The sequence below is a fragment of the Chanodichthys erythropterus genome, chromosome 12, assembly GCF_024489055.1.
Source record: "Chanodichthys erythropterus isolate Z2021 chromosome 12, ASM2448905v1, whole genome shotgun sequence".
Lineage (NCBI taxonomy): Eukaryota > Metazoa > Chordata > Actinopteri > Cypriniformes > Xenocyprididae > Chanodichthys > Chanodichthys erythropterus.
The window spans coordinates 60,933,879-60,946,632 of NC_090232.1; positions in this window are offsets into that span (position 1 = coordinate 60,933,879).

A 12,754-nucleotide genomic window follows, 5' to 3' on the forward strand; every position below is an offset into this window, starting at 1 on the left:
TAACATGATATGGAAAAAAAGGTAAATATGTAAATAAATAAAACACATGAAAATTATGCAATGACTGGCAAGAATTTAAATATGGATCATTAACAAATTCCAAGAAATTTCAGAGGACAGATGTTTTTACAGAAGAAAAAAACATTTAATTTGTAAATTGTAAAGTATTTCATTTTAAATAGATACAAATTATTTTATTGCGATTATAATAATTATATTTTAATCACTTGTTTGCAGTAAAACTAATGCTTATATTTTAAGGATTTTTTTCAACACAAATTACAGATATATAGGCATCGGAACTTAAAAAATATATATTAAATAAGAAGTTTATTGTTCAATAAATACCTGATTTTGAGAAACTATGTTAGCGATTTCTCGATTTTTCAGCGCTTTCATTGCAGGTTACATTGTTATGCCAGTAGGTGGCAGCTAGGAGCTGTCTTAATGACATAGTAAACCCAAAAATGAAAATTATGTCAATATTATTACTCACCCTTGTGCTGTTCTACAATATTAAGACCCAATACTAATATTAGTAGGCCCGCTGTACTGTTTTAAACGTTTTAGTACCTCTCTGGGCACTGAAAGTGTAAATTAAAGGATTAGTTCACTTTCTGAATGACAATGTCCTGATAATTTAGTCACCCCATGTCATCCAAGATGTTCATGTCTTTCTTCTTCAGTCGAAAAGAAATGAAGGTTTTTGATTAAAACATTCCAGGATTATTTTCCTTATAGTGGTCTTCAATGGATCCCAGATGGCTGAAAGTCAAAATTACAGTTTCAGTGCAGCTTAAAAGGGCTTTAAATGATACCAGACAAGGAATAAGAATCTTATCTATAGAAAAGATCAGTCATTTTCTAAAAAAATAAAAAATAACTGTAAATGATTTATAAACACAAATCATCTCCTTGAGAGTGATGCAGGGTTGTGTATGCTTCAAAGCTTACGCTGTATTACGCCTTCCCTATTCAACTTACGGAACGAACCCGGCACCAGTTCAGTTTTTTTCCGTACGTAGAATAGGGAAGGCATTGGATATACAGCATTAGAAGAATACGGAACATGAAAGCACCCCGCAAGGCGATCATTTCTGTTTATAAAGCATATGCAGTTGTATTTTAAAAAACGGCTGACCGTTTTGCTAGATAAGACCCTTATTCCTTGTCTGGTATCACTGAAAGCCTTTAAGTTGCACTGAAACTGTAATTTTGACCTTCAATCGTCTGGAGTCCACTGAAGTCCACTATAAGGAGAATAATCCTGGAATGTTTTCATCAAAAACCTTCATTTCTTTTTGACCAAAGAAAGACATGAACATCTTGGATGACATGGGGTGAGTAAATTATCAGGACATTGTCATTCAAAAAGTGAACTAATCCTTTAACTTGCTGGCAATGGAGGCCTCACTGAGCCATCAGATTTCAGCAAAAATATCTTAATTTGTGTTCCGAAGATCAACGAAGGTCTAACGGGTGTAGACTGACACAAGGGTGAGTAATTAATGATATTATTTTCATTTTTGGTTGAACTAACCCTTTAATTGCTGATCCAAACAGTTATAATGCCGAATTCTGTAACCCACTAAATTATGTGACCCTAGTAGGTTATAAGGTGTAGGTTATGGAAATTTATCATGGTTTTACCATGATTAAAAGCAAAAAAATATAGTCATTGTAGTAATTCCATGGTTACCACAAATGAACCATGGTTCTGCTAGAAAAACAGTTTTAACTATGGTATTTGTGTGATTATACAAATGGTAATCAATACGTCAAAAAAACAACAACAAAAAAAAAAACAACAACAAGATTTTACTATAGTAAAACCATGGTTAATTATCAAAAGGGTAGGATTAGGGTTAGGTTTAGTCAGATTAGGTCAATGCAATGCCTATAGTCATATGATTTGGTAGGTCACAGAATTCGACACAACACCAGAAAGAAAGAATGTTATAAACATTTGTCTGCATGCACCCAATTCTGAAGCGAATAATAATATGCTAGTATACAGCAATCCATATGAGAAGTCTGGTGTTGAAGGTGGATCTGGAACTGACTTCTGTCCAGGTTGTCACAGCATCTCGTCTTCACAAACTGCCCTGAAATGCAATTCACACACCAACAATGATTGTTATTAATATAATGTGAGGCTCTTACATTCACAATGCTCAGTACTTTTTTTATTATCATCTGTCTCATTTTGAATTATGTTGGACCTTACTGTAGGTTGCTAACTCTATACCAAGTGTCCTCAATGCAGAGTTAAACAAGATGGCCATAGAGGACTCAAAAAATATTTGATGAATTTTTTGAATACTTGATAAACTTTTGATCAAACTTTAACATGGAAGAATCTAGGAACATAAACAAGTTGTCACAGGGCCAACAAAATGTAGTATTCAATGTCAGGTTTATTAAAAAAAAAAAAAAAAAATAGAATAGAGGTGAAATGCAGAAATGAGAAAGAATAATATACAGAACATATATATGTGTGTATATATATGTGTATATATATATACATATATGTGTATATATATATATACATATATATGTATATATAGGCTATGTGTGTTTGTCTGAGTGTGTGTGTGTGTGTGTAAAAAAAAGTCTTAAGATGCCAGCATTTACATTTGTAGCTTTACTTATTTAGTATTCCTCATACAATGTCACTTAATTATGTTTGGACGCAATAAATATAAATTATTCATATATCTGACGCTCCTGAAATCACAGTGCAATTTTAATCAATATTTATTTACCATGAAATATCAAAACATGTTTGAAATAACGTTAGTTTCACCCCATTTTCATGCTCTATATAAGTGACGTCACCGATTAACAGTACACCGCATACTTTTAAGTTATATTTTCTAATCATCCATTGACAAATTGGCAGAAAATCATTTACAAAACTATCAAAACCTCTAATCTACACATAAAATGTGATTAAAAGCCCAAACTTTCATAAATAAGAGTTTAAGTCAAGTTAGTCTACCTCTTAAAGTTAGCCTAACGGTTGAGATTCTAACGATCTTTTTCCAAAGACAACAAACCTTTTCTATGAAGAAAATATTCAACAGAAGCTTGTCAATTACATGTATGAACGTGTCAAGAACAGTTGTATGTATTATTTGTGTAATTTTAGGCACTAAACTTACCTGAAAGCAGTGAAAATAACAGTGACAGACGGTCGTGCTCTTGCTTGACACTTGTCAGTTGGTTGAGTTGCCGCCTGGTTGCCGCCCCGTTTCCATGGTGACTCCAATCCGATTGCTCACGGGACTCGAAATGTTAAATGCGCACGCCAATTAAACATGTCAAAAGTTAAGCAGCTATCGTTTACATTACAGCGTTAAAACAATAGGCTACTGATGGAGTCAAGGGCGTAGATTTGGTTTCAACATTGGGGGGGTTGAGCGTTGGTATGCTGCCTGTTTTTTTTGTGTTTTTTTTAATTAAAAAAAAAAATCTGTTTTATGTGTAGCGTTATTGGATAATTTATTTCTTCTCTATCTATCTATCTATCTATCTATCTATCTATCTATCTATCTATCTATCTATCTATCTATCTATCTATCTATCTATCTATCTATCTATCATAACTTTATGGAATAACTATTCATCAAATTCTAACATAACGGAGTGATTCTAAAAATAAATAAATTATGTTATTGAAACCGCCAGTAGGTGGCAGCGATTCGACGTTTTAATGAGTGAGCTACTTAAATCGTTCATTCAGCCAATTCATTCAAAAATCAGATTAATTAAGGAAGAAAACAAACACCGATTTGAATACTTTTGTCACTGATAAGACGCTATTGAAAAATGAAGTAACAAAATAGATGGCTGTTTTAGTAATTGGTTACAGTTACACTGATAGTTATGGCTAAATTGCAATGGATTAGCTAGCTAAAATATATGTGGAGTGTACTTAACTATTACAATGTTTTCATACCTCCTTCTCAGTACATGCTTTATTCTTTTTAACGTCTCTTGAACAGAAGTTTAATATAGTCGGCTGGGCAGCGGTTCTCTTCTTTTTTTGGTGCTACCCGCTCCTCATTCATTCAAACAGTAGAGCGCCACTGGCGTTGTTTTGGTGAAAATGCGATGCGCATTGGTTGGGCGTTACCAATCGGTTCAATGGAGGGGGGGGGGGGTATTTTTTTTTTACTAATTTATTATGACAAACACATATTCGATTATAAACAAAATTATTGTTACAAAATAAATGAATTATACATATTTTAGTATAGATCTACTGTAATTTTCATGTTGAAATATTGGGGGGGGGGGGTTGTAACTGATGGATTTGAATATGGGGGGGGGGGTTAATATAATATAATATAATATAGCTTTAGAATACTTACGTTTTCTTTTTCTTTTCTTTTTTTCTTTTTGACTAAAGAAAACATATGTTTTATATACCAGAAATGATCAACGTGGTGTACAAATAAAAGTAGGCTATAGGCTATTGCACAACAAATAATAAAAAAAAACAGAATGTATGTGTTTTGGCCCTAGCATAGTCTTTGTTTTGACATGGTTGTATTTTGGTACTGTCATGACGTTTTTTAAACGTCGTATTCCAACGTGCAGATTACGTTATTTTAACACCTGAATAAAACGTCTCCCAAAAGTTGCAATTTGGTATAGTTTCGTTTTCGTAGTAGACAAACGTGATATTAACGTTTTTTTGACTACTTAAAGAAAACATACCAGCTTGGTATTTTCACAACGTTTTTAAAACGTTTTATTTTGGTTACATTATTTTTTTATTTTAAAAAACGTTTTTAAAACGTTTTTAAAACGTTGTACTACAACATTACCTAATTGCAACCAAAATACAACGTTGTGAAAAGTTGTAAAAACGTTTTGTGTTTGCTGGGGGGCTTTCGGTACGGTGCACGTGTGTACCGAAGCATATTGCAACCAATATTCACCACCAATAACCGCAATAAGCTCTGCGTTTTGTTACTTTCGATAAGAAACAAAGTATCATCCTTCAAATTCTGTCTACGAAATCATGAAGTTTAAACAGAAAATGCCATTTTGACGTGCTTTGATGTGAGGTGACAGATCACTGTACAGGCGCCTCAGTTCAACCGGCAGCGCGAGCGCGGAGCGCAAGTGAATGTGTTCATCTCTTCCTCCTTAATACTAGTTACAGAATAAACATGAAAGAACATCTGAAGGTATGTTGCAAGATTCAGTATAAACTTACTGAAACGGTCATATCTCATGTAATCGCTCATTCAGTGTTTCAACGGTGGAAAGACATCAATGAAAGCGTCCGTATTCAACAATATGTCATGATGCATTTACCTCAGAAAAGCCATTCAGTGTTCACAGCTTGTTAGTTCGCTAACGAGAAATGAACTCTTTCGCTTAATATATGCACTGTATTAGCCAATATATTCATTATTTTACTTAATCTTTTAGTGATATCCTGATTAGGCTATCTATTAGAAATGATTATATTTCAACAACGAACTGGAGTAAAAACATTTAGAAGTTAATGCAAAAACTGCCTTAGGTGCAGCTTACAGGTTTGCATACAATTTGTTATTTGAGTGTTGATTATTTTATCTAAAAATAAAAAGCAATTGAATTTAGGCTAATAGTTTGGGCTTCTTTCAAGTTAGGGCTCCCTACATAGTTTATAGCATTAGCAGAGATCATTTTTTTTATCCTTAAGAAACTTTTAGTTTTAATTTAATTTAATATATTTAAAGACAAAAACACAATTTGTTCAGTAAACCTCTGTTTAATAATAAAAAAAGCAATTTTATGTTTAGTTTTCTCTCCACCTGCTGTACCGAAAACTGTACCGAACCGTGACTTCAAAACCGAGGTACGTACCGAACCGTGAGTTTTGTGTACCGTTACACCCCTAATATATATATATATATATATATATATATATATATATATATATATATATATATATATACACACACACATATATATATATGTTTCAAGTTTACTTTATTTATATAGCACATTTAAAACAGCCACAAGACTGACCAAAGTGCTTCACAAAAGAAACAGCATAATAAGAATAGTAAATCACATAAAACATGGTATAACAAGACAAATAACCAAAAAAAGACAAATAAAACACAATAGGAAATATAATAGGCAGGAGTATAGAACCTAGTAGGCCAATGAAAACAAATGGGTTTTTAGAAGAGACTTAAAAGCAGTCAAGTTTGGGGCCATTCGGATCTCCACTGGCAGGTCATTCCAGAGGTGAGGACCTATTACAGAGAAGGCACGGTCACTTCTACGCTTAAGTCTGGAGTGAGGGATTAAAAGAAGGTTCTGGTCACCAGATCTTAGGCTTCTCAAGGGGGTGTACTGATGCAGTAGTTCAGATAGGTAGCCAGGTGCTTGATTGTGTAATGATTTAAAAACAAACAATAATATTTTAAAATGTATTCTAAATTCAACGGGCAACCAATGAAGGGCCTTTAAAAGTGGAGTGGCGTGATCCCTTTTTTCCTTTTTTAAAAGAAATCTAGAGGCAGCATTCTGGACCAGTTGAAGACGGGCAATTTGAGCTTTGAAGATGCCACAATATAATGAGTTACAATAAACGAGACGAGACGTAATAAAAGCATGCATCGCCATCTCTAGGGTCTTAACGGTGAGGAAATGTTTAATTTTTGCAAGTATACGGAGTTGATAAAAACTGGACCCGATCACAGTGGAAATTTGTTTATCGAATTTTAGTGATTCATCTAAAATAACACCCAGATTACGTACACGTGAAGACCTAAAAGCCGATAGGGATCCCAGGTCAAAATTACATGCTTTCGTATTTTCTGAAGGGCCAAAAACAATTACTTCTGTTTTATCCTCATTTAGGGATAAAACATTTTGAGATAACCAGGATTTAACCTCCTCTAGACAGGATAAAAGAGCAGTCATGGCCAGTGGATAATTTTTCCTAAAAGGTAAATAGATTTGAGTATCATCGGCATAGAAGTGAAATGACACTCCATGTTTCCTAAAAATAGATCCAAGAGGTAACATATATAATGAAAATAGGGAGGGGGCCAAGATAGAGCCTTGAGGAAGGCCACAGGGGAGAGAGGAAGATAAAGCGGAAGATAAAAATTCTCCTAGCCTAACCACATATTTCCTGTCAGATTAAAATGACTGGAGCCACTTTAGCACTGTCCCAGAGAGACCCACCCAAGATTTCAGTCTATTTATAAATACAGAATGGTTAATAGTGTCGAAAGCCGCTGATAAATCTAAAAGCACGAGGACCACAGAGTCACCCGTATCAGTGGCTAAAAAGATGTCGTTTAACACTCTCAAAAGAGCAGATTCGGTACTGTGGGTAGCCTTAAAATCAGATTGAAAGTGCTCAAACAGATTATTTACAGCTAGGAAAGATTGAAGTTGGAAAAACACAATCTTTTCTAAAACCTTACACAGCAAATTTCTGGAGTTGAAAAATTAGGAGTTAGGCATAAAAGTGTGAAAGAGTTAGATTTTTGGAGTTTATTTTTTAACTCTGACTAAAGTTTGTGTTATGGGATACTCCTTGGCTGTGTTTTATTTTGGAGTTCATTCATTGGTGTTCAGGAGCGTGTTTTACGTTTTGTCGTAGCTGTTACGTTATGTATTGTAATGTCGTGGCGAACTGTTGACCGTAAGTTAACTCGAACATGTGGCTGGTTTGTGCGGGGTTTTTTTTCTTTTGTTTTTTCTTATGTGAACGAGCTAACATTAGCTAACCATCTTTCCTTTCACCATGTTTCTGAAAATGTGTGTTTTGCCGTCAAACTTCAGAGGTGACTCCGCTCAAAAAACCTTCATTCTGTTCAGCTAGTCGACGAGGTAATATCTTTTATCCAGCAGCAGCCTTATGTCTGTAGCATAATGTTTAAATAAACTGCAGTGCACCCTGCTAATAAAATAAATTTTGATGAAAGTGTAACGTTAGGCCTGTAATTTTTTTAATTGTAACAGCTATGATAAATACGTCTGAAGGGGCTCGCACACCGGACGCGAAGCTCAGCGCCACAACATGTCTTAACATTGTTTTCTGGGCGCCGCGGACAGGTGCCGAATGTCGCCGCCGGTGTGCGTAAACTCATAGAAAATAATGTGTTCGAATTTTAAAAACGTGTCGTGGCGCTGAGCTTCGCGTCCGGTGTGCGAGCCCCTTGAGAGTGCGTGGTTTTCAGCTTACACACACACATACAGACACAGAGAGTGAGAAATAACATGTTCATGTTAAATAACATGTTTTCTCTATAATTTCAGGTCACAATGTTGATAAAAGTGCAACTTGGAGGGAAGAATAAATATATAAAACTGGAAGAAGTTTGTTTCTCAGATTTTCTTAGTGCAGGTAAGTTATAAATTTAGTATTTAGTTAATAAAGACTAAGTACCAGTTTTGTAATTTCTTTTGTAAATAACCTGTTGGTATTATGGTTTAGTCCAACAGAAGTTTATGATACCAGAGAATACAACATTGAAAGTCACAGATGACCAGGGCATAGAGGTGGATGAGGATGTATTTCCAGAACTTGCAACAACCAAAGAAATGAGTTTTATCATCCACACTGATGATGGTAGGACATCAAAAGAATGTTTGTTTTGTTTTATAGATATTTTCTGAGTTTGTGTCTTGACTCAGAGACAAACTGTGTGCATTTCAGAACTTCTGTTTGCTGAAACATCCAAGAATTCTGCTGACTTCTCAGACCTGACAGAGTTTGGTGCCTCTTCAGATCAGACAGAATATGTTACGCTCACTACTTGTGGTAAGCAGAGATATATATAATGTGATTATTTTGTCTGACCCTGGATATATCCACTATGGTACATAAAAGAGTTCTTCAATTGTATATGCCTTTTAATGTGTTTTTGTGATCTTCAGATTTGACTGTCCTGCAGCAAGGGGTTGTTGAAGGACCCTCCTCCCCAAGTCTGACAGATACATTGTCTATCTCAAGCAGCAGTGATTCTGGATCTCAAATGCTTCAACCTTTAACGGACAGTTTCAGTGCAAAAAATGTAATTTTTTTTTTACTTCCGTACAAATAGATCTTATGCTGTAGACATAATGTTGGAAAAGAAATGCATTTTGAAAGTATTCAATGGTATGGTTATTTGATTAAGGTGAATGTTTTTGTTTAAAAAATTCCAAGTGTGGTTGTAATTTTTCTAAATGAATTTTTAAAAAAATTCTTTTAGAATATAAAGCAAATTCTAACTTCTAAGACAGCAGGGATGACTGTGATCAAAGAGTATGAAGACACTGGGAGTTTGAAAGATTCCACAAGGCGGTTAATGGTGAACATAATTGTAGCTCACATGCATGAAAAAGAAGGGTAAGAACCTTCAAGACATGGCTTTATCCTTTAAAAAAAAAATTAGACAAGAATCTTAAGACATTAGTTTAATCTTTGCAGGAGAGCTGTCAGTAAAGCAACAAAGGAGTTCCATGCCCTTGGGATTGTGTCCCTGTTCCCATCTTTGAAAGACCCATACTCTAAAAAAGGATATGTAAGTTTGCCTGCCGAACCATAAACATCTTATACACACTTGAGTCACTGTAATTGTATTATGTTGTCTAACATAAGATACTGCTTCCTCCCAGGAACATTTCTATGACATTCAGAGCAACAAAGGCTTTCTTGAGTGGCGTATAAAGACCGTGCAACGTAAATTCAGAACCACCTCTACATCACAGAGCAGAGTGGAGCTAAAAGGAGGTCCCACATCATCAAGAACGATTGGAACCGATGACCAGCGAATGGGAGATGAATGTCTGGAAGCTGTGTCTCTCCTCAATCACACAACTGACCGTGACTTAGTGTTCCAGAAGATGAGAGAAACTTTCCAATACCGTCAGCAGATTCTTCACAACCCACAGCGCTCAGCTGATGTACTACAAATGTTTCCTCGTTTCTTGGACGTCAAAGGACTGGTAAATATTAAATAAGAATATGAAATTTTATTAAAAATATTATGTTACATTATATGTTTAAACGGTTTGCTTTTGTTTTTTAATTAGATTTTGCAAGACTTCTCACTAATGTTTGGAGCAGAGGTTGCTTCAAGGTTTCTGGAAAAATGGAAAAATGGTTTCAAAGCAAAAGTCATCCAGGAGGCCAGGAACCTTAAAGAGACTGCTCTCCTGAAACAGCATCTGAAAGCTGTACTGAAAGAAGGATCTGATCCTACTGATGAACCAGGTACAGTCATCGTTAAAATAGTAATGTTTTTACTTGAATCAATTAATCTTCTGGTTAAAGTTTTTATTGATTATTTCCCAAAAACATTTATCTCCAAAAGTCTGCTAAAAACACAACACAGTTATTTCTTAAAATTTAGTCTATTACAAAAGCTCATCAGTAAATTAATGCTTTGTGAATGCTGTTCATAACTACTTGAATTTAAAAAAAGTGATGCGTGGAAAAGTCCCCTTGGCTTTGAATATGTACAGTATGAAATTTAGAAATTTAGTTTGCTCTCCATCACACAACTAATAAGTACCCCACTAACAGTATTATGATACACAATCCACGCTGTTAACTTAATGATGCCATAAAGAGACTGGTTTGAAATAACTACTGTTATTTTCTGTCTCCAGACTGGGACAGTGACATGGCTTCTCTATTTGTCCTGCTTCATCTTCTTACTCCACAACCAGCTGGAAGAAAGCGTCCCAAGAAGATCAGTGTTGGAGAGGCAACAGATCATCTGGTCAAATTTCATAAGGTTTGTTAAGACTATCCTATTCCAAATATTGTACTTGATGCCTAATTTTTAACAAATTATTTATAAAGGGGACATTTATGTTATGTTTCAGTCATGCCAAAGCCTTGATGATCATCTCCTGACAACTGAAGGAAACCCTCAGCCATATCTTCTCGCCTCAGGGACTTCAAAAGCACAGGTTTCCACCTTTTACATTGTCTTGGACAGAAAAGTTCTGCCTTGTCAATCATGTACATCCTTGGGTGCCTTTGACGAGCTGTTCAAGTCCCATTTTGTTTTCAGTGTGAAGTATGATGATGCTCTGTCCAGTCTGTACACATTTTTGCAGACAACTGTGTACAATATCGATATAAGTACAACTGAGGAAACTCCAAGAGTCAAAGAGCTAAGAGCAAGGCTGTTGAACAAGCACTAATTGTCTTGTTTAACCAAAATGTTAAGTTGTTTCCTCTGCACTTCATCCTTTTGAAACATTTTTCCATGATCACTTCCATGCTTTTCAAGTGACTGAAAACCTACCAAGGAACTGGTTATAGAAAGGGAAAGATTAAGACATTTCAAATCTTTTGATGCCCAAATGTCATATGGGTGTGATACACAATTTTATGTTGTATCAGAGAGTTGTATTATCTGATTTCTTATTTAAATTAGTTCACTGTGAACTTGTTCCTTGTTACTTCATCTGATGTATAAGTGTCTACCTCAGGTTACACAATCCTGCACTACTTTTTATTTATTTTATTTATTTTTTTTATAATCCTGCTGGCTTTATTTTATATGATGCAGTAATGTGTTGACAATGTTTTATACAATTTTACTAAGCAGTTTTATTTGGCACTCTGTTAGATGCCTACATGTATTAAATGTAAACATTTTGCTGTTAGATTTTACAGTATTTTATGACTGCAGTTAATTTCAAAGTGTGTCCATGCATGGAATTTCTAAAGCTAATGTATGGATTTGCTTAAATAAAAGCAGTTAGTGAGGAGTATGGCATTCAGTGTAGTCATTTTCACATAAAAGATTAAATATTAACTCTAAGAAGTGTAAAATTTAATGTTTTTAAGTGTTGAATTTAACACTGGTAAAGGAGTTCATATTTATCTCAATTTCAGAGTTACAGTTACTCACTGTAGGAGTAGTATTTTTACTCCAGAAAGTGTTAAATTTTAACTCTAAAAAAGTGTTAAAAATTCAACTCCAAGAGCAGAGTTATTTTAACACTGTGCTGGAGTCTATTTGATGGTCACGCATGTACACTCAGATTGAGTTGATTTTAACTACCAGGGAGTTTATTCCAAAGACCAGAATTTGCTGTGTAGAAATAAATGGTAAAACAGAAATAGGCCGATAATTTTTCAACACAGACTGATCGAGTGAAGACTTCTTGAGGAGTGGTGTGACAGTAGCCACTTTCAGATGAGCAGGAACCATCCCAGATGAAAGACATATATTTAAGAAGGACACTAGACCTGGACCAACCGAATCAACAATATGCTTTAAAAATTTAGGGTGGATAACGTCAAATGAAGAAAAGGATGGTTTCAACTTGACAATAATGTCTGAGAGTGACTGAAATGAGACGAGTTCAAAATCGTCCGGGGGGAGAGGCAGCTCAATAGGAGTAATATCAGTTACCAGCCCTAGTTTAATTACTTTTTCCTTAAAAAACCTTGAAAGCGGGGCGCTAGTGCGCATGGCTGAGGTATAGGCGCGTTTTGTAAGTGCTCCTCTCCAAGGCCGTGATAATTTATTATTTTACAGTGTTTTATTTAGTTTTAGGCCATCAAAGTGTGTTTACTTTATGCATTTAGTGTAAACTTTTGTCTCGACTCAATAATGCCGAAGCCGAGTGCCTCCAACAAAGTTAAGAATACGGATGACCAAGTCTCTGGAGCTAACGCTAAAGCTAGCTCGCCTGACACGTCTGAAAAATTACCGGACACTGCTTATGCTATGTGTAAAGAAATATGCAAAGAAATGTCCGAGTCAATTTG